Raw genomic sequence first — 20,237 nt, 5'->3', positions numbered from 1 at the left:
CCGACATCTGTGTGACATAGTATAAACACATTACTCATATTATTCCTAAACAACTCATTATAACTGGTGATAGAAAGAATATTTGATTATCTTTAATTAATAGATGAACATATCAAGGCTTAGTAAGGTTAAGTAACCAACTTAATGCCCCATGGATGGCTTTTAAGTAACAAAGTCAAGCTAGAACCTCACATCTCATAATTTCAATTTTATTTACATGATCTTGTAGCATATACTAATTTTCTTAATTAAGAAAAAATGTAATCCCTATGTCTCATTTATTCTCTACTTTTTATTTATCCAAGTTATCAGAAGGAATATACATTCAATAAGATAAACCAAAGGAGGGTGAAAAATAACAAGTCCCTCTATCAAAGGTCTCTAAGTGTGTGTTGTCAACTCAACATCATTACCATCCCTTCTTAGAAGAAAGAACAAAATTGACATTTCCAGAATGTCCTTCCCCATATGGTTCCAGGTTAGACTATCGCAATGAGATAGCCTCACGTGAGATGGAAAGGCTAAAAAGAAAGGGAGGCCATTGTTCTCTGGAGGCAGGAAGGCAGAGGCATGCTGTATGGCAGACTTCAAGTTCACAGAAGATTCCTAGAAAGTTACCATCACTCACTCACTTTGATCACTTAGCAATGGCTCCTGGAGCATCATATGCTTTATAGGTTTACAGTATTCACAGCTTCCTGTCAGTTGCTTAAAAGATTTCCTGTGAAGTTCTTAGGTTTCCAGATTCTTAGGGGCACATTCTTGAAAGCTGCATATTACTTCTGGAGAATAAAATCTTTGGCACAAACTTCCCTCTCCTTTGTTCTTGTTGAACTTCTAATAGTTGTATAACTCTTTAATTTCAGGTGTTAAAACCCTTCATTAATGTAAAACATGGAATAAATGGTTTTCCTAACACCTAACTCTATCTGTTTAAAAAAAAAAAATCATAAGAAGTGCTAAATTAATACATGTTTTGTTTGTGTGCTCTTGTAATGATGATTTTACAAGGTTTAGTAAGGGTACTCATGCAATTAAAACAATACTTTAAAAAATCAGAAATCCTATTAGGACTGTTAAGTCCATATGATATTGATTTTTTTTTCACTTATTCTGATCTATATGCTACTAAATATAAAATAAAATAAAGATAAGCATGACTTTATCTATGAATCAAACTAGGCATACCCTGAATTGTCACTAGAAAAATTTATGCTTTTTAATATTTTTTGATGTGTTAGGTTCCATAAACATACTTTTAAAAGGTGGGTATTGACTTATTAGATCTTGTAGTCTATAAAGTAATACTTGGCTTTACTTTGAATATTTTACATACTTTCAGGGCTACAAATAATTATTTTCATTTAAATGTGTGTAAAGTAATCTTTTGAGCTTGTGACATAATTCAGTGTCATTATAGAATAGAGCCCAACATAGTAAAAAAAAAAAAAAATACTTTTAATTTGAAGGTTATTTATTTAAAACTAGAAGAAAACAGGACTAAGCATTAATATCATTAGGTGTGAGAATGTCTTTGTGACTCCATAAAAAAATTATAGTTTTAAAAATGAAAACAAGTAATTACAAGCATGGCATAAAGAATTTGCTTTTTCGTACTTCATCAAAGAAAACAATGAATAGGCAGACCATGTCTGTTAATTAGATGTGGCAAAATCTTGATAATTTTAAAATATATTTTATAGGCTACATGAGGGTTCCTCATCTGACTTTCTACAATTTTATATGTTTTAAATCTTCATAATAAAATGCATATAAATATAAAACAATGAAGCCTTAAATACATATTTTTTACTTTTTATAGCATTGTAAAATTAATTCTTTATTAAAATAGGAAAAAAGAATAGGCTAGCAAAAACTAAGAGAATAAGATAACTTAAGAAAATAAAATAACTGGGCTTAAATAGAGAAAAAGCTAATATTAAAGCAAACAAAAATTCACACATACTAAATTAAAAAAAAATGCCGGTGGACTTTTTGTTTACATGAATTGACCATTGCACATCTAAGCTTTTTCACATGCCTTTTTGTTTCAGAATTTTCCAATATTCAGTCTCTTCAGGGGCCATTGAATGAACTAATGATTAAGTGCATATTCTACTTAAGTATATTGTGAAACTCAATTCTTATATTATAGCTGATGAGTAGGTATTATTTGCTCCCTTTTACAAAACCGAAGCTTAAAGCTCAAGGAAATGAATAACTTGGGCACATCGTACACCAAAAAGTGAAGGAAATAGTGTTTAAGAATATGTCTATATGATTTCAAAGGTTTCTTCTTTCTTGCCCTACCACGTTTCTCTCTTAATGACTTTGAATATGGTTTGCAATATAGTAATAAGATATTTCGGTTAATGCTATGTCAGACTTTTCTGGTTTCATGATTGCTCTCTATATTTGTTATAAATAAAGTGGGAGATTTATACCTGGAAAAATATCTTTTAGCTTGTATGTCCTTATATTAACAAAACGTGATTACATTAATTGATGCTACATTATTTTTTTTAACAAAGCACTTCTAGTTAGAATAGTTGCATGCTATATCTCTTGTTTAAAATCTTAATTTCTCTGTACTTAAGTTGTTTCTTTTATCAGAAGGAACAAAAAGGTCCAAAATGCATGAATATTTGAGTTAATGTAAAGAGGTAGCATGTGAAATACTGCCAGTGAACATGAATACAAAAGTCCATGGTAGTCAGACACTGTGAAGAAGGTTTCCTAGCCTAAAAGCTACCAATATTTGTACCTAATATTAGTTTTAACATTAATTAATTATAGAATTTAGAGTTAATCATATATTTCCAAATCAGTTTTAGTATCTATAAAATATACTTTTTAGACTAATGTTTTCCAAAAGATATTCTTAGATAATCTTGGGTTCTGTTGAATGGCTTCAGGGATCTTCTGTGTACTTAATTAGGAGATCCTGGCCCCTTCTTCGCTTCAAAGGACTACTCTGATGGTTTTTTTTATATATATATTTTAATTTCTCTTCCCAAAATGTTACCACTAAACTATAGAAACTCCAAGTTCTTCTGAGATACCAAGTTCTGTGAAATATTTAATATACCTAAGGTTATGAAGAGAAAGTATACAATATCTTGAATAAAAACATGACCGTAATAATATTAATAATTACAGATATAATATTCTTCCTATTGTATTTCAGCGACTACCTGCTATATGCCACACATTTTAATGTGTTTAATTCTGTGCACAATCTCAAAGGTGGTAATCAGTATCTCCATTTCTAGGTTGAAAATGTGGAGGTTCAGAGAGCTGCAACACTTATGCCTAAGTTTAAGTAGTTCTAAGATGGTAGAAGTGTAGAACATGGCGATTTAGTTACATACTAAGCCCGCACATTTGCTGACACTACACAGCTTCTCAAATTTTGTCCATGATAAAGAGAAAACTAGTGTGCAAGAAAGAGGTTCTGAAGCTTCAAAGAAGTAAAAGAATCTGCCTAAAATGCAACAATGATATCAAGTGACAGCTGAGATTCAAATCCACATGCTCCGACTAAACCTACTGTGTGTTTTTTCTTTTGCAGTGTCACCACAATAAAGTGAGAGGCTGTGAAAGACCATGATGAGAAGAGAGATATCGTATACCTTTGCGTTTGTAGAGGCCATTAATAAACCTGGCTCATTTCTATATGTTGGCTATAGTTAAATTCAATTATACCATTTTAATAAATCAAGTTTCTTAAACAAAATAAAAAAAATAATTTCTCGAGCATAATTTCTACTTACTTTCACTCTTGGTCAATAATTGAATAATTCTTTAAAAAACATTTTCTAAAGAATTTGACAAGATATTTACTATCAATTACAAATAATTCAATATTTAATAGGGTGATTGTAGAGCCTCTAAAAATCCACTTTCCTGCTCTTTAAATATATTACACGTTATCATTTTAACATCGAAAGGAACCACAGTTTTACTTGCCAATGTCCACCATTTATAAATTAGAGTTCTGTGCCTCTCATAACTAAGCCAGTTGTCTTCTAGCTTTGGCTGTGAAAATACACCACCCCAGCTTGAGGTCGAATACTGACTAAATTTGGAATTTCTATATATCAATCTTGACTTTGGCTTTGCTTTCTCACTTTTTAAAATATTATCTTTCTTTCAATTGTCTTATTTCTTTATGTTTTTATCTGTTTCTACATATGCATCTCTGAAAGCAAGCACAATTCTTTGATTTTGAATAAGGTTAGATCTAACTAATGAACAACAATAAATTCAAAAAACAAACAACAGAAATGGTGAATTTCTGTTGATTTATCTCCTTTTTTTGAATCTTCTTTTTTTTGACAAAGCCAGAGCATGTAAGGCATATGTCATTAAATATTCAATGGAATAAAAAAGAACAAACCTAACTGAATAACTGGCATGTAGAAACCTTAATGGGGAAAGCTGATCCTAGTTACCATGAGCTAGTCTGTTTTCTAAATAAAGGTTTATTCAGAGCAAGAGGTATTCTGAAATTTATCATAGATCCAGTAAATAGTAGAATTAAGTATCAGAAAACTGATTTATTTATCATTTATTTATCATTTCCAAATTAATATCCTTGGTATTAAGAATAAAGTTGTAACTATTTATAGAAACTAATTTGATTGCCATAGACTTATTTTAGTTCCACTGATACATTGGTGGAGCCCAAAATACTGTGTTTATCCAACAAGATGAGAGTCAGACTGCTGCTTTTCAGAGCTTGGTGTCTGTCCTCTGCTTGATCATATGCACTGGCAGATGCTCCAGTGCCACCCAGATGGAAGTCACCTAACATCTTGTAAATCTTATATCATTGCCACTGACATCCGATAAATGTAGAACTATCATTCTATGCCAATAACAGAATTGCTACTAAAGTTAATAAATACATCGAGAGTGAAAGTTTAATAAACATTTTTTATTTTGCTTTGGGAAAAATGGTATCTATCGTGACAATATTGGAAACTATATAAAGTGTTCCTATTGCACACAAAGTATACATAAAGTACATATACAAACATTAATCTTTTTAAATTAAAGTACCGGAAGACCTAGAATGATATGCTAATATACAGCACAATAAGTTACAATAAAAAATTGCTGATGGTTTATGCAAATAACATTTATATTTCCTTAAAAATAAAATTATAGCTATATTACTGGCAAGATTTTCTTAATATACTTCTATGTAAATGTACCTTGTGCTTCTGTGTTGATTAAAAAGAAAATCCATTCCTTAACATAGACAAGTCATCTGATATAAATTGGGGTTTAACATTTCTTAATGGATACATGACATAATAATTTGCATTAGTTATGGTTATATGTTATAATAGTGTAGAATCTCATAATATTAAATAATTTCACAGGGAAATCTATTTAATCCACTTATATATAGTTCCTTAACTTATGGACAATGTTCAGCGTTAATTTTTTTTAATTTTTTTTTTTTTTGTATTTTATGATGTCTTGATATCTTGGGGCTTTTCAGATTCAGGGAGGAACTGCCCATCTCAGGGATAGCTAATTCCTAGAGATAGCAAACAACTTGCCAATAGGGTGCCTTTTAAATAGAAACCAGCCAATCCCAAATCCATACCTCTTTTTGTCAGGCTCCTGCAGTCCTATGATGCTATTCCCCTCTCCTAAATCACCCCAGGGCTAGGTACCCATACATTCTAGAGCCCACTGGAATTATTCAAACTATCCAATCCTAAACCTGTTCAGCTTGCCTACCCTGCTTTACTCATTCCTTTTTGTGAAAACCATTTAAAAAAAGCCTCTGGCCCGGCCCACACTTTCTCCTTGCTCCTTTTGACTCCTAAATAACACTGGTGCTTCCTCATTTGGCCTTGAGGGGTGTGTCATGCTTCTTCCTCTTGGAAACTGTGGGTAACAATTTTTCAGTGGCATAGTCTCCTGATCTGTTAGCCTCACCATATCTGAACAAAAACAAAATTTGGGGTACATTTTAAAACTCTAATCTAATCTCCTTTTTTTCAATAGATTCCAAGTCTACCTCAGTTTCGTGCATTAGAAAGTCTGATACACATGATATGAAGCTTATGGCTCTAGAAGAGAGCTAATAAAGAACAATATAGAAAGCAAAGCTTTCTTGAAGGGAGAAATATATAGGTTCTGATCTTGGCTCTGAAACTTTTTTGGTGATTCAATATTTGGAAATATGTTTAATCATATACTTTTTCTTATATACTATCTCTTCTAAAAAATGGTGTTTCTACTTGTAAGGATAGTTGTTAGTTTACAAATTGATCAGCACACAGTAAGTGCTCAAAAAATGAAGATTTTTATTCCCAAACTGAGTAATTAAATAATACTCGAAACTGGAAGAAAATTAGTTTTCAATATCCCTTGATTTTTAATTACAACCTTTTTTGTGTTCAATTTATTATAAAACCATACAAAATTTTACAAAGAAAAAGTAAATACTCAAAATTAGTACTGTAAAAAAATAGTTATCTCACTCTAACGTGGTAATAAATCCTTTAACTCCTTTTTCAAAGAAATAATTGAATAATTTAGATTTAAAAATGACAAAGTATTGATCAAGAAGGGCTCTTAATAGCTAATAAATATTTAAAAATAGACTTATTAAGTTACCAATTTACAGTTTCCATCATTATTTCAGATATGGTTTATCAGTGCATCGAAAACAATTAGATTAAAAAATTCTTGGGGGAAAAGATATTCCCACAGTGCAACATATTACCCCAGAGATTATTTTCAAATTGCATAGGGAAAAATTAGACTTCTAACCTGTAGGACACCTACAGGTTATCCTTTAAACAATTCATGCAACAGCATCGTTAATATTATTATGCATCACAAGCTGACAGATGTGACTCCTGATGTGATGCAATTATGAAGTGTCATCAATAAAAAAGAGTACAGTCGTTAAAAAAGGTTCAATTTGAATATAATCAAAGTTTTAGAGCTATTTTTCTATTTACATAAAATAAAGTGAATAGTTGTATATTTCCTAACACCACTAGATCGGACAACTCTAGACTGTGGGGCATTCTGTAACACGTTGATTTCTTCACAAGACAATGTAATCAAGGGGAAAAAAGAATAAGGGTATGCTTTACATTAAAAGAGTTTAAGAGAAAATTTTAAAAATATAATATATTGGAGACTGCTTTCTGTTCAATTTTGCAATGAACCTAAAACTGCTCTAAAAAATAAAATTTATTAATTAAATCGAGACAATTTGAATATTAGGTATATTATGTAATTGTTAATTTTCTTAGTTGTAATAATTATATATCCTATATAATATTAATTATATAGAAGAAAGACCTTTTACTTAGGATATGCATGCTGATGTATTTAAGGATAAAGTATAGTTATATCTAAGACTTCTTTTTAAATAGTTCAGCAGCAAAAGTAACTATAGCTGTGTGTACGTGTGTGCGTACACACAGAAATAAAACAAATATGTAAACATTCTAACTACTATTAAATCTGTGTGGGATGTGTAGTGATAACTATATTATTTACTCTTTAAACTTTTGTGAATATTTGAAAACCTTTAAATAAAAAGATGAAGAAAACCACTGTGTAGGTTTTCCTATGTGCCTGATAGTGACTCAGACTTTGACTATGGGGACCGTTGCTCTATACACTCAGATCTTCAACCTGGATCTGTACTGCAAAAGTAAAGAAAAATAAAGTTTTATTTGGGGTTCTTGATGTTGTAAATTGTTTATTTATATTTTATTAACTTACTAATTTTTTTTGTACCAATTGTTCCAAAGAAAATAGTCAGAGAACTGTGAGGATGATTAAATAAACTTAGAAACATCAGAGTATGGAATAGAAGCTGCTCTCTTCCTTGTAGTCTACTAATATCTGGTTAAGCTATGATAAAAGAAATGTCATCAATATAAAATTCAAAGTACTAAATTCTGGGGACATTAGGTGTTTCCATCTGTATTAAAGCAAATACTGATCCACTAGGTTTTTCATCTGTTTTAATAGCATGTTCAGTCACTTATAAGGGTCTGACAGATTATTTTCTTTGACTGTGTTTTATAAAAGTGTCTATGTTTACATCCTTTAACTGTGCAGAAATACGTTTAAATTTATGATCTCTTTCATGGAGTAGGACACTACCTGGTAGCTCTGTCAAACAATTGCTGGGATTTTTTCCTCTCTTACAGACACAGTTCAGTTCTAGGCCAAGTTTTCATTCTTTGTTTCATTTTCTTTTGTTTCCTTTGGCTCTGAATACTGCGAGCTTTAGGTAATTTGTCACTTTTACCAATTAAAACAATGAGCTTTGCCAAATTAAAAGGACTGCTACCACTTTAAGTATATCTTTAATAATTCATGTATAAAATAGGACTTTCCTTTCCTTGACTACAATGAACAAAATTTCCTCAGAGATTGCTTTAGTGTTATATCTAGATAATGCTTTAGGATTACAATCTAAATCATACTAGAATAACTGCAGTAGAATTACTATGATACATCATTCTAATGTACAGGCCTACAGTATAATGTTACTGTTGGTGCAATCCAATAAAGCCAGTTGGTCCCAGAACTAGAACTGTGCAAGAAAGGCCTTGAAGATTGCTAGAGTATGCATCATTAGAGAGAGGAGGAGAATTTGTGGATTGATAACCATACAAATACATGGCATTATAGAAGGTAAATGGGAATAATATTACAACCAAAGAGAAAGAGCAAGCAGTAGTTATAAACCCATGTCCATGAAACTGCAAATAATGCAAAAATCCCTGAGTGCTAAAAGCAAGTCAGTTCGGCTTAATAAAACGGAAATGCATTCACTTGAATTTGAAATTTGAATCAATTACCCTTGGGTTAAATGATTCAGCTTTTCCTGGCATTTGGTCAGAAGCGTGGCAGTAGATAAGAGAAAGGCCTAGAATTTAGAGTTAAAGATTTAAGTTTTATTTCTTGCTCCACCACTTTCTAGCTATGTAATCCTGAGCTACACATTTACCACTCTGTAACAACATTCTTACCTATAAGATGAAGATAACAAAAGTTAAATTGCATCCTGGCAAAATAGGATTAAATAAAATATCTGTAATTCTCCTGAGAGTAGGTTTCCAAAATATATGTTTAAATCATTAATATGTGTGGGCACAAGCTCTTCACCCATCTAAAACAACTCCCTGAACATAGTGCTGGCGTCAAAAATGTCCACTATTATTTTCAGAAAATTATTTGTTTGCATGAAAATACATTTCCAACTGAAAATCCTTCAATGACTGCTGATTGTTCTTAAAAAATGAAGTCATATTTGGCTAGCATCTTTCATACTATTTTTCATCATGGGGACTATTTATCTCTCCAGTCCTATCTTTTTTTGTTTTTTGTGAAATTCTCTCTAGAATCATTCGATTTTCTATAGGAGTCATAATCCCATGCCATTTTAATTTTTGCACATGCTCTCTCAGCTTCAGAATTAGTCTCTCTGCCTAGAACATTCTTCCTCAGCTTGCCCATTAGGCTAATGTCTACTCATCCTTAAAAATCTCTATCTAGATACACCTTAATTTGGCATCCCTTTTCTCACTCTCCAAATCCAAATTGGGTTCCGCTGCTACATATTCCCATAGTTCTTACAGCACTCCTATAGCACTCTACCTCCTGTCTTGCAATACTGTGAATCTATTTATTTTTTTCTAACACTAGACCGAAAGCTCCATTAACACTCTATGAAAGATTACTTCTGTTAATTGTTGTATTCCCAATGCTTAGAAAAGCGACATAATATACACAGCAGATATTTGAATGAATGGATAAATGAATACCGCAAGTTGTTCAAATACTGCATCGAACAGCACAAATTGGGATATTTTAGTATCTAGTATGATTCATAGTGACTAATCACAAAGCAAATTTACTTTGTTTCCCAACTGTCTTTTAAAATTTTATCCAGATGGAACTTTTCCCCACTTTTGGATGAAAACTCTGGCAAAGCCATCATTTCTTTAATCACTTTTAAGTAATAGAACGCTTTACAGTCACTCTGTTCACCAATTACTTGTTTAATGTCCAGTATAATGAAATAGTCAAACTTTCAATACAATTAAAAGTTATAGCTATTTCCCGTAGCCTTACTAGGCTGCAGCTATCAGAGAAGTCCCTAGATCAGCTGTTCCCAACATTTTTGGCACCAGGGACAGGTGATCCTATGAGAATCTAATGCCTGATGATATGAGGTGGAGCTGAGACAGTGACACTAGTGCTGGGGAGCAGCTGCAAATACAGATGAAGATTTATTGGCTAGCCTGCTGCTCACCTATTGCTGTGAGGCCCAGTTTCTAACAGGCCATGGATGGATACTGATCCACAGCCCAGGGGTTGGGGATCCCTGCCCTAGAATATACTGTTTACATCTTGCCCCACTCACCTTTAAGGTGGAAAAGGTGTGGGTGCTAAACTTTAAATAGAGCTAGGTTATTTTTACTTGACTTTATTATTGTCAAATGCATTCTAGATCTGGCTGATTTAGAGTTAACTCCCTTTTAAGGTGTGTGTGTGTGTGTGTGTGTGTGTCTTCTTTATCTATTGATACATGGACTGATACAGGTTGTTTCCATGTCCTGGCTATTGTGAATAATACTACAATGAACATGTGGGTACAGACATCTCTACAAGATCCTGTTTTTATTTCCTTTGGATATATACCCAGAAGTAGAACTGCAGGGTCATTAGATAGTTCTATTTTTAATTTTTTGAGGAATCACCGTACTGTTTCCATAGTGGCTGCACTAATTTACATTCTCACCAACAGTGTACACAAGTTCCTTTTTCTACACACCCCTGCCAACACTTTATCTCTTATTTTTTTGATGACATAAGGCTCAGTTCTTTCTAAATAAACTTAAAATCTCTTGAATCTTCACATGAACATTTTTATATTCTTAATGTGAAAGAGAGCTTATATATTATGTGATGAGTTTTTAGTACATCCTTTTTTTGCAAATTGTACAAGAGTTCCTTTTTTCCAACTAATTTTGGTATATGATATCTACTATTTTTGTGCCTTATTATTAACTTAAAATTTAATATTCAATTGTACTAGTTTCTCTAGCAGACAAAAGGGCTCTGAGAAAATGAAGTTTAAAATATTTATTTGGTTCAGTTTGAGGGGATGTTGTAATGTGGATAGACGAGTGAAGTCTCTGGGAACCCTGGTATTTGGTGCAGGTAATGGAAATGTTTGAGTATAGGGATAGAGAAAAAGATAGCAGAAAAAATTCCTGTGGAGTATAAGAAATTGGGTGAAATAACCTCTAATATAAACTTATCATTTCAAGGTGCTTATTTTGAAAAAAGCAAACAAAAATTAGGAAAGCAAAGATCAAAATACCAATTAGATTTGACTGTAGCATTTTTGTTGTCTCCATTCATTTCATTTGAACTTGTAATTATATATTTTTATAACATTATTAGTAACATATTGAAATTATAATTATATAATTTCTAAATCAAAGATTTAGTTCTTCATATAGTTTGTTACATATGCTCTATAAAGCATTTTCACTTAGCAAATAATTCAGTGCACCATCTCCTTCATAATGGGCATTTTAATTGTTGCTTTTTTTTTTTTTTTTGACCCAAGTTGCGATTAGTGTAGACTGACTGCTCATTTCCAAACACTAGTGGTATCTATAAGCCTTTGGGACCAGGATTCCTTATAGATTGAGTTTTACTCATTCGAAATTGATAAAATATATCTTTATATGATGAAAATAAATGTTTGATCCTTAAAATTTTTGGTAACTAAAAATTTATTGCAATCTCAGGTTTGTATTTGTTTCAGGGGTGATAATTTTTCCCATAGCCACCAACAATCTTTTAATTAAAGTTTATGAAACATAAGGTTCTATATAAGATTATTTATTTCACCAGAATTTTTCAAAAACATTCTTTCTTTATATTAGCAACATATTATTTTGGCAGTCATACAGCCCCTTTAGGAGCAACTGTCTCCCATTCTCTGGAAACAGCCTCTCTCTTTGTCAATATGGTCATAGGTTCCTTCATAATACTTGTTTTTTCACTTTTTTGGCTACAGCTGGTTGGTCCAGGTTTGGGCATCCAACATAAATTGTGCCAACCGAAGTTTGTTTTGGAGACTTGGAATGTAGACTTAATAATTCCTTCTATATGACTGCACATTAAGAGAGGAAAGATCTTTTTTAAAAAGTGAAATATTAGAGTACCCATCTGGTCTTTACAAAAAAAAGGAGTATATAGTCTGTACGAATTAAACAGAGGGGGTTGTATAAAATGAAAATGGAAATGATGTTGAGAGAGTGAGAGCAAGAGCAAGAGAGGGAAAGTGAGAGCTAGAGAAAAAAGGAAAAGGGTAATAAAGTTGATTTATTTTCCTTAGTCCCAGGCTAAAATTTGTCTCTATGGCTTAGTTGTATCTTATTCCTTAGATAGTTAGAGATGCTCCTTCTGTCCTTATAAAAAATTTCCCTTTTTGGTTAAACTCACCCATGACATTGTGTTCACTCCCAAACAAAAAAAGCAACTAAAATATCCCTAAGGTGATATATACTTATTTTGGAAGGCAAGTTCAAAGGTCACCTAAGAACCATAGCATTAGCATGCTTCTATGCTAAATACTGAGCTTTCATTTAAACACATCATACAACTAAAAGGTGGCACATTAAATTCTAGTTTGTTAAGTCTAAGAAAATTAGCTATGATTTCACTAAAAACTACAAATTTTGAGTTGATAAATTAGATAAAATACATATTGCCTGATATATCCCAGGCATAGACAGCTTCTGTGAAATGAACCCCAAGACAAATTCTTTGTAATTTGTTATTCTCATGAATTCTCATTGTCAATCAAAAAACCACTTGAAAAGAAAGTAATAACTAATACTTAATGCAGTTTCCTAATCTTCAAACATCTACAATCCAGACTGTTTTACCTTCTATCTCTCTACTCTGCATATCCTTAGCATCCCCAAGGGATACTAAACTTTACATTCCCACCTTGTTCAATACCTTTCTTCTTACCATTTTTATATGTGGTTTTATTGTTGAAGATATCTGTTGAGTATTTGATTCTCATCACTCAAATATGCTTACCACTGCATATATATTAAGTATATGCAATCTACCAACATGTTTGATTTACAAATATCTTTGCTAGGCCTCTAGGTAATCGCAGAAAACATTCCTCTACTAATGCTTCTGCCCTTTCATTTCTCATTACTTAATGGATAAAACAGATTGATCTGTTGTCTGACAATTTGTCATCCTCCACAACCCACTGGTGTCAATCAGGACAAGGGAACCGCCATTCATCAGAACAACCTGGACCTTGTCATTAAAAGTTGATCTGAAATCTGAGCATCCACCAAAAGGGCGGTAAACAGGATATTCCCGAAGATCACTTAAAGGTAACTAATAGTTATGAAAGAAGAGCAACACCATTTTATTCAAATCCCTGGTCATATATCTTTTAGATAATAGGCAGAACTAAAGAGGAGAGAAAGAAGAAAGAGAGGAGGAAAGACAAGTGATATCTGAGAACTGCGAACTGAATAACTGCTCAGTTCTTTAGGGTCTGAATATGACTGTTGTGACATGCAGGGATAAATTGGTTACATTTATAAATGGGAAAAAATCATTTAGACTACTCTAGTAAGGCTATCTTTTTTCTAAGCTGCAGTTGCCAAATTATACCCTTTCATAGCAGTATATAATACTAGTAAATGCCCAGTAAAACTTCAGAAAAAAACTTTAGGGGAAAATGAATGAAAATAGTTTAAAATTACATTTGTTTCAGAATAGAGCTGATAGTAGTTAATATTAAAAAATCTTCTGTCTAAAAAACATTTGTAAAATATATGTAGTTATGCATTACTTAGACCTCAAAACTGAGTTTATTAGCAATCAAAAATTGATTGAAGTTACAACTGCTTGGAAATTCTAATGTTGCTATGAAAACAATTATTTCTCAAAACTATGTTTGAAAAATGCTTATTAAATTGATTAAATGTTTTCGTTGTGTGGTTTTCTAATAATGAAGTATTATCCTCCTGATGTTCTTAACTGGTTCAGTGTCAATGAACAAGTCAATGGCATGATGAATTGAAAGAATACGACACTATCATTGAGCTAGTTATTACTTGTTTAAATTGTGTTTCATCTGGATATTTCTTAATTATATCATTTATTGACTAATCTAAGAAAAATAAAACTGTAATTACAATGAATTTTGAAATATTTTATGATAGGTTATACGCATTTAGAGTTTTATTCATAATTCATTGATAAGAAAAATAAATTAGTCTCCTACCTCTGGTAATTCATTCATTTGCCTATCAATTCTGCAAATATTCACCTGGCGCTAACTTTTAGACAATGTACTAGATTCTGAATGATGAAAGAAAATGACAAGATCTTTTGGCTCTAATGGAATTGTAAGGCTTAAGATCAAAACAGAAAAACAAGTCTTCACAAACATATTATTAAATTTTGTTAACCATGATGAATGAAGTAGAAAGAGGTTGTGGGAAAGAAAAGTGATTTGGAAGAGAGGTTAATTTAAAGAGCAAGTCAAGTTAATACTCTTTGGAATTTAATTCAAGCAGAGACCTGAAGAATAAGGAAGATTTAAGATGTAAGGAGAAAGGGAGAACATTCTAGGTAGAAGAAACACCATACATGAAGGTCCTGAAGCTTGGTAAGCATTTAGTGAATAGCGGAAAGCGTTTCCCAAGATGTTGCTAGAGAAGTAAGCAGGGTGACACATTCAGATTATCATTTATCCATGAAGTCAGTTATGGTTGTTAAGCAAATACCAGTATCTCTCTCATACATACGTACATACATACATGTGTACATATATTTCTATTGGGTATATTAGCACAATCCTTTACCTGTTTTAAAAGTCAACAAAAGTACGTACTCACGCTAAGACAAAAATCCCAAACCTGGTATAAAAAATAATCATGAAACAAATAGATAAAAATATACCACAGATGTTTTTTGCAGCATTACTTATGAAGCCAATAACTGAGGAAACCAAAAATTTTCAACAATTATTAAAGGACACATTTAAATTAACAATAAAATCAAAAGTATAATTATATTTATGCTATTTATCTTATATATTTATTACTTATAAAGTCAATAAGAATACTTCACATTAATGTTTATGAGGTATGATCAAAGTTCATGCTTAGGCAAATATAGAGGCTTAAATTACTACATTCTTTATAATTAGGAAAAATATGGAATGCTTAAATGTTATTCAGTAAGAGAATGGACAAATAAATTATGATATTTTTACCTCAAGAAAAATAGTGTAATTTTATATATTATATATAAAATTCTTATATATAATATACTTATATACAATATCTTTATATGTAATATCTTTCAAATTCAAAAATGTAATAAAAGTTTAAGAGACAAAAATGGTTCTTTATTGACCATGGAGAAAGAAAAGTTAAAACTATGAATTCCTGATGACTGTTCCTGCTTTAATTTTTGTTGATTCTAAATACAATATGGGCTCTAACAAATAAGAATGGCATCTGAGAAACAAGAAAATCTGCATTCAGTAGCCAACATACAGGATAAAAATATAACCTAAGAGTGGCTGTCCCCTCTCTCTCTCTGATTTCTTTTTTAGATTCAGCATATTTGGATTTTGTGGGTGCAACATAAACCTAAAATTTCTCCTGAATGACAATCTGTTTCTGTGGAGCTCTGCATTCTTGCAGAGTATCTCATTAAAATTTTCTAAATTATAGTTGGCAATCGGTCCATTGCATGCATATGAGGAAACTTGGTCTTAATATGTTCATATATGCATAAGAATCTAAAAAAAAAGAACAGAAAAGAAAAAAGAAAAATGTATGCCAAGATGTTCAGTGAAATTAAATTAAATTAAATTAAATTAAATTAAATTAAATTAATAATACAGTTATAGAGATTAGGAAGATGAAATTCTATAGTATTTTTTTTTTATTGTGGTGACCTTGGTTAAGGAAATCCAGTAAGTTACAGTCATACAACTCATCTGTAAGACATATATATATACATTACATTGTGTATTTACTGCCCATAGTTACCTCTCCCCTCCTCCCACTCCCCGAGGTTCTGGTAATCACAAGTCTATTGTCCATGTCCATGAGCCTATGCTTGTTTGTCTTGCTCATTTGTTGCTTTTTAGGTTATATCGTACATACAAGTGACATCATGTAGTTTCCAACTTTTTCTGTCTGGCTTATTTTGCTTAGCATGATTATCTCAAGATCCATCCATGTTGTCACGAATGGAATTATTTCATCTCTTTTAATGGCTGAATAATAGTCCATTATATATATGTACCACAGCTTCTTTAGCCAATTATCTATTGTAGGACACTTTGGTTGTTTCCATGTCCCGGCCACTGTGGATAATGCTGCTATGAACATCGGTGTGCAAATATCTTTTTGGATATGGGCTTTCAAGTCTTCGGAGGTAAATACACAGTAGAGGGATTCCTGGATCATATAATAGATCAACTAGTTTTTTCAGGAACTTCCATACTTTTTTCCATAGTGGCTATACCAATTTGTAGTCCCAACAACAGTGTTTGAGGGTTCCTTTTTCTCTGCTCCCTCTCCAACACTTGTTATTACTTGTCCTGTTGATTATAGCTATTCTAACAGGTGTGAGATGGTATCTAATTGTGATTTTGATTTGCATTTCCCTAATAGCTAGTGAGTTGAGCATCTTTTCATATGTTTGTTAGTCATTTATAGGTCTTCTTGGGAGAAATGTCATATCCTTATCAGAGACATTGCTTGCAAATATATTTTCCCATTTGGATGGTTGCCTCTACTTTGTTGATGGTTTCTTGTGCTGCGCAGAAGCTTTTTAGTTTGATGTAGTCCCATTCATTTTTTTTTCACTTTTACTTCCCTTGCCTTTGAGGTTAAATAAATAAAATCTTCTTTAAGTACAAGGTCTATAAATTTAGTTCCTATGTTTTATTTTTTTCTGTGCAATTTATAGCTTCAGGTCTTATAATTAGGTCCTCAATCCATTTTGAGTTAATTTTGTTGTGCAGTGATAGGCAGCAGTCCAGTTTCATTCTCTTGAGGTAGTTTTCCAGTTTTCCCAGCACCATTTATTGAAGAGGCTTTCCTTTCTCCACTGTATGTTTTTGGATCTTTTGTGGAAAATTATTTACACATATAAAAATGGGTTTGCTTCTGGATCCTTGGTTCTGTTCCACTGATTGGTGTGTCTGTTTTTCTGCCAATACTATGTTATTTTGATTACTGTTGCTTTGTAGTACCATTTGAAGTCGGGCTTCCAGTCTCGTTCTTTTTTCTCAGGATGGCTTTGGAAATTCAGGATCTTTTGTGCTTCTATACAAATATGAAGATTTTTTGTTTTGTTTCTTTAAAAAATGCTGATGGGATTTTAACGGGGATTGCTTTAAATCTGTATAATGCTTTAGGTAATAAGGTCATTTTAACTGTATTGAATCTTCCAATCCAAGAACATGGAATATCTTTCCATTTCTTTGTGGTTTCTTTAATTTCTTTTAATAAGGTCTTGTACTTTTCATCATATAGGTCCTTCATGTGTTTTGCTAAATTTATTCCTAAGTATTTTATTCTTTATGTTGGAATTGTGAAATGATTTATTTTTTCAAATTCTTTTTCTAACAATTCACTAGAGTATAGGAACTCTATGGATTGTTGAATGTTGATTTTGTATCCAGAGATTTTACTGTATTTGCTTATTATTTCTAGTAGTGTTCTTGGGTAGTCTTTAGGGTTTTTTATATAGAGAATCATGTCATTAGCAAATAGTGACAGCTTGACTCCTTCGTTTCCTATTTGGATGTGTTTTATATCTTTCTCTTGCCTGATTACACTCACTAGGACCTCCAATATTATATTGAATAACAGTAGCAATGTTGGATAGCCTTGCCTTGTTCCTGATCTTAGAGAGAAGGTTTTAGTTTTTCACGCATTAAGTGTGATGTTGGCTGAGTGTTGGTTGTATGTTGCCTTTATTATGTTAAGATACTTTCCTTCTTTACTGATTTTGTTAAGTGTTTTTATCATAAATGGTGCTGTATCTTGTTGAAGGCTTTTTCTACATCTATTGCTATGATCATATGATTCTTATTTTTTAATTTGTTTATGTGGTTTATCACATTAATTGATTTGCATATGTCGAGCCATCCTTGTGCCCCTTTTTAATATATTGCTCTATTCAGTTTGATAGTATCACATTTAGGATTTTGCATCTGTGTTCATGAGAGATATTGGTTTGTAATTTACTAATTTCATGTTATCTTTACCAGATTTTGGTAGCAGTGTAATATTAGCCTCACAAAATGAGTTAGGAAGTATTGTCTCAATTTTTTGGAAGAGTTTGAGAATGATGTTAAATCATTGAATATTAAGTAGAATTCACTAGTGAAGCCATGTGGTCCTGGACTTTTACTTTTTGGTAGATTTTTGATGATTGTTTCAAATTCCATTCTGCTGATTGGTCTATTTAGATTTTCCAATTCTTGATTCAGTCTAGGAAGATTTTATCTTTCTATATATTTGTGCATTTTCTCTAAGTTGTTAAAATATGGTGTTATATACTTTTTCACAGTATTCTTGTATGAGCCTTTGTATTTCTGCAGTGCTGTCATAATTTTCCCTCTCTCGTCCCTGATTTTATTTGTGTTCTTTCTCTTTTTTCTTTAGCAAGTTTAGCCAGGAGTTTGTCAATTTTATTAACTTTCTCAAAGAACCAGCTCTTTGTTGCATTTATTTTTTCTATTTTTTTTTCTGTTGTTCGTTTTCAATTTCATTTAATTCTGCTCTGATTTTGATTATTTCTTTTCCTCTGCTAATTTTAGGCTTCATTTGTTCTTCTTTTTCTGGTTTTTTAAGACGAAGCATTAGGTTGTTTATTTGGGCTCATTCTTGTTTTTTGAGATAGGCCTGTAATGATATGATCTTTTCTCTTATGACCACTTTTGCCGTGTTCCAATAGTTTTGATATGTTGTACTATCATTAGCATTCATTTCTATATATCTATCTCTTGATCTCTCTTTTTATTTTTTTTCTGACCCAATCATTCTTCAGTAGCATGTTGTTTAATCTCCATATATTTGTGGTACTTCCTGCTTTCTTTCTACAGTTGATCTCCAGGTTCAAAGCATTATGATAACAGCATATAGTTGGCATGATTTCAACCCTCTTATATTTGTTGAGGTTATCTCTGTGTCCCAGTATGTGATCAATCCTTGAGAATGTTCCATGTGCACTAGAGAATAATACATAAGCAGCTGTTTGGGATAGAAGGCTCTGTAAACATCAATTATTTCCAGTTGTTCTAATGTGTCACTTAAGGATGCGATTTGATTATTGATTTTCTATTTGGATGATCCGTCTATATCCGACAGTTGGGTATTTAGGTTCCCTACTACGACAGTATTTTGATATGTTTCTCCCTTTAATTCTGTTAGTAACTGCTTTACATATTTCGGGGATCCCTGGTTGGGAGCATAGATATTAATAAATGTTATGTCTTCTTGGTGCATGATTCCCTTTATCATTATGAAGTGTTCCTTTGCATCTTTCTTCATCTTTTTATTTTGAAGTCTATTTCGTCTGATATTAGTACCATTACTCCTGCTTTTCTCTAAATGTCATTTGCTTAAAAATCATTTTCCACTTTCTCACTTTGGGTCTATATTTGCCTTTGACACTGAGATGCTCCTGGAGGCAGCATATATTGGGTCTGTTTTTCGATCTGTTCTGCAACTCTGTGCCTTTTTATTGGTGAATTGAGTCCATTTACATTTAGAGTGATTACTGAAATATGAAGTCTTCTTATAGCCATTTTATATTTTGTTTTGTAGTAGCTTGGTGTTTCCATTGCTACCTTGTCCTTGTATTTCTGCTTTCTTTCTTTTGGTTGGCTTTTGTGAGTTTTGCTCTGGTCTTTCTTATTTTATGTTATATATTACAATTCTGAATCTTTGGCGTGTTGTTACCATTATGCATATGTGTTTGTGTGTGTGTACACACACACACACACACACATATACATTTTCTTGTGTGTGTGTGCCTTATCTCCATTCCCCTTTGCATATCTAGATCTTTAAATCTTCCCCTTTTCTGTTATCATTGTCTCAATTTGTCCCTATGTATGCTGAATATTCATT

Source organism: Rousettus aegyptiacus, unplaced genomic scaffold (assembly GCF_014176215.1).
Source record: "Rousettus aegyptiacus isolate mRouAeg1 unplaced genomic scaffold, mRouAeg1.p scaffold_m13_p_3, whole genome shotgun sequence".
Classification (NCBI taxonomy): Eukaryota; Metazoa; Chordata; class Mammalia; order Chiroptera; family Pteropodidae; genus Rousettus; species Rousettus aegyptiacus.
This window is presented reverse-complemented; position numbering follows the sequence as displayed.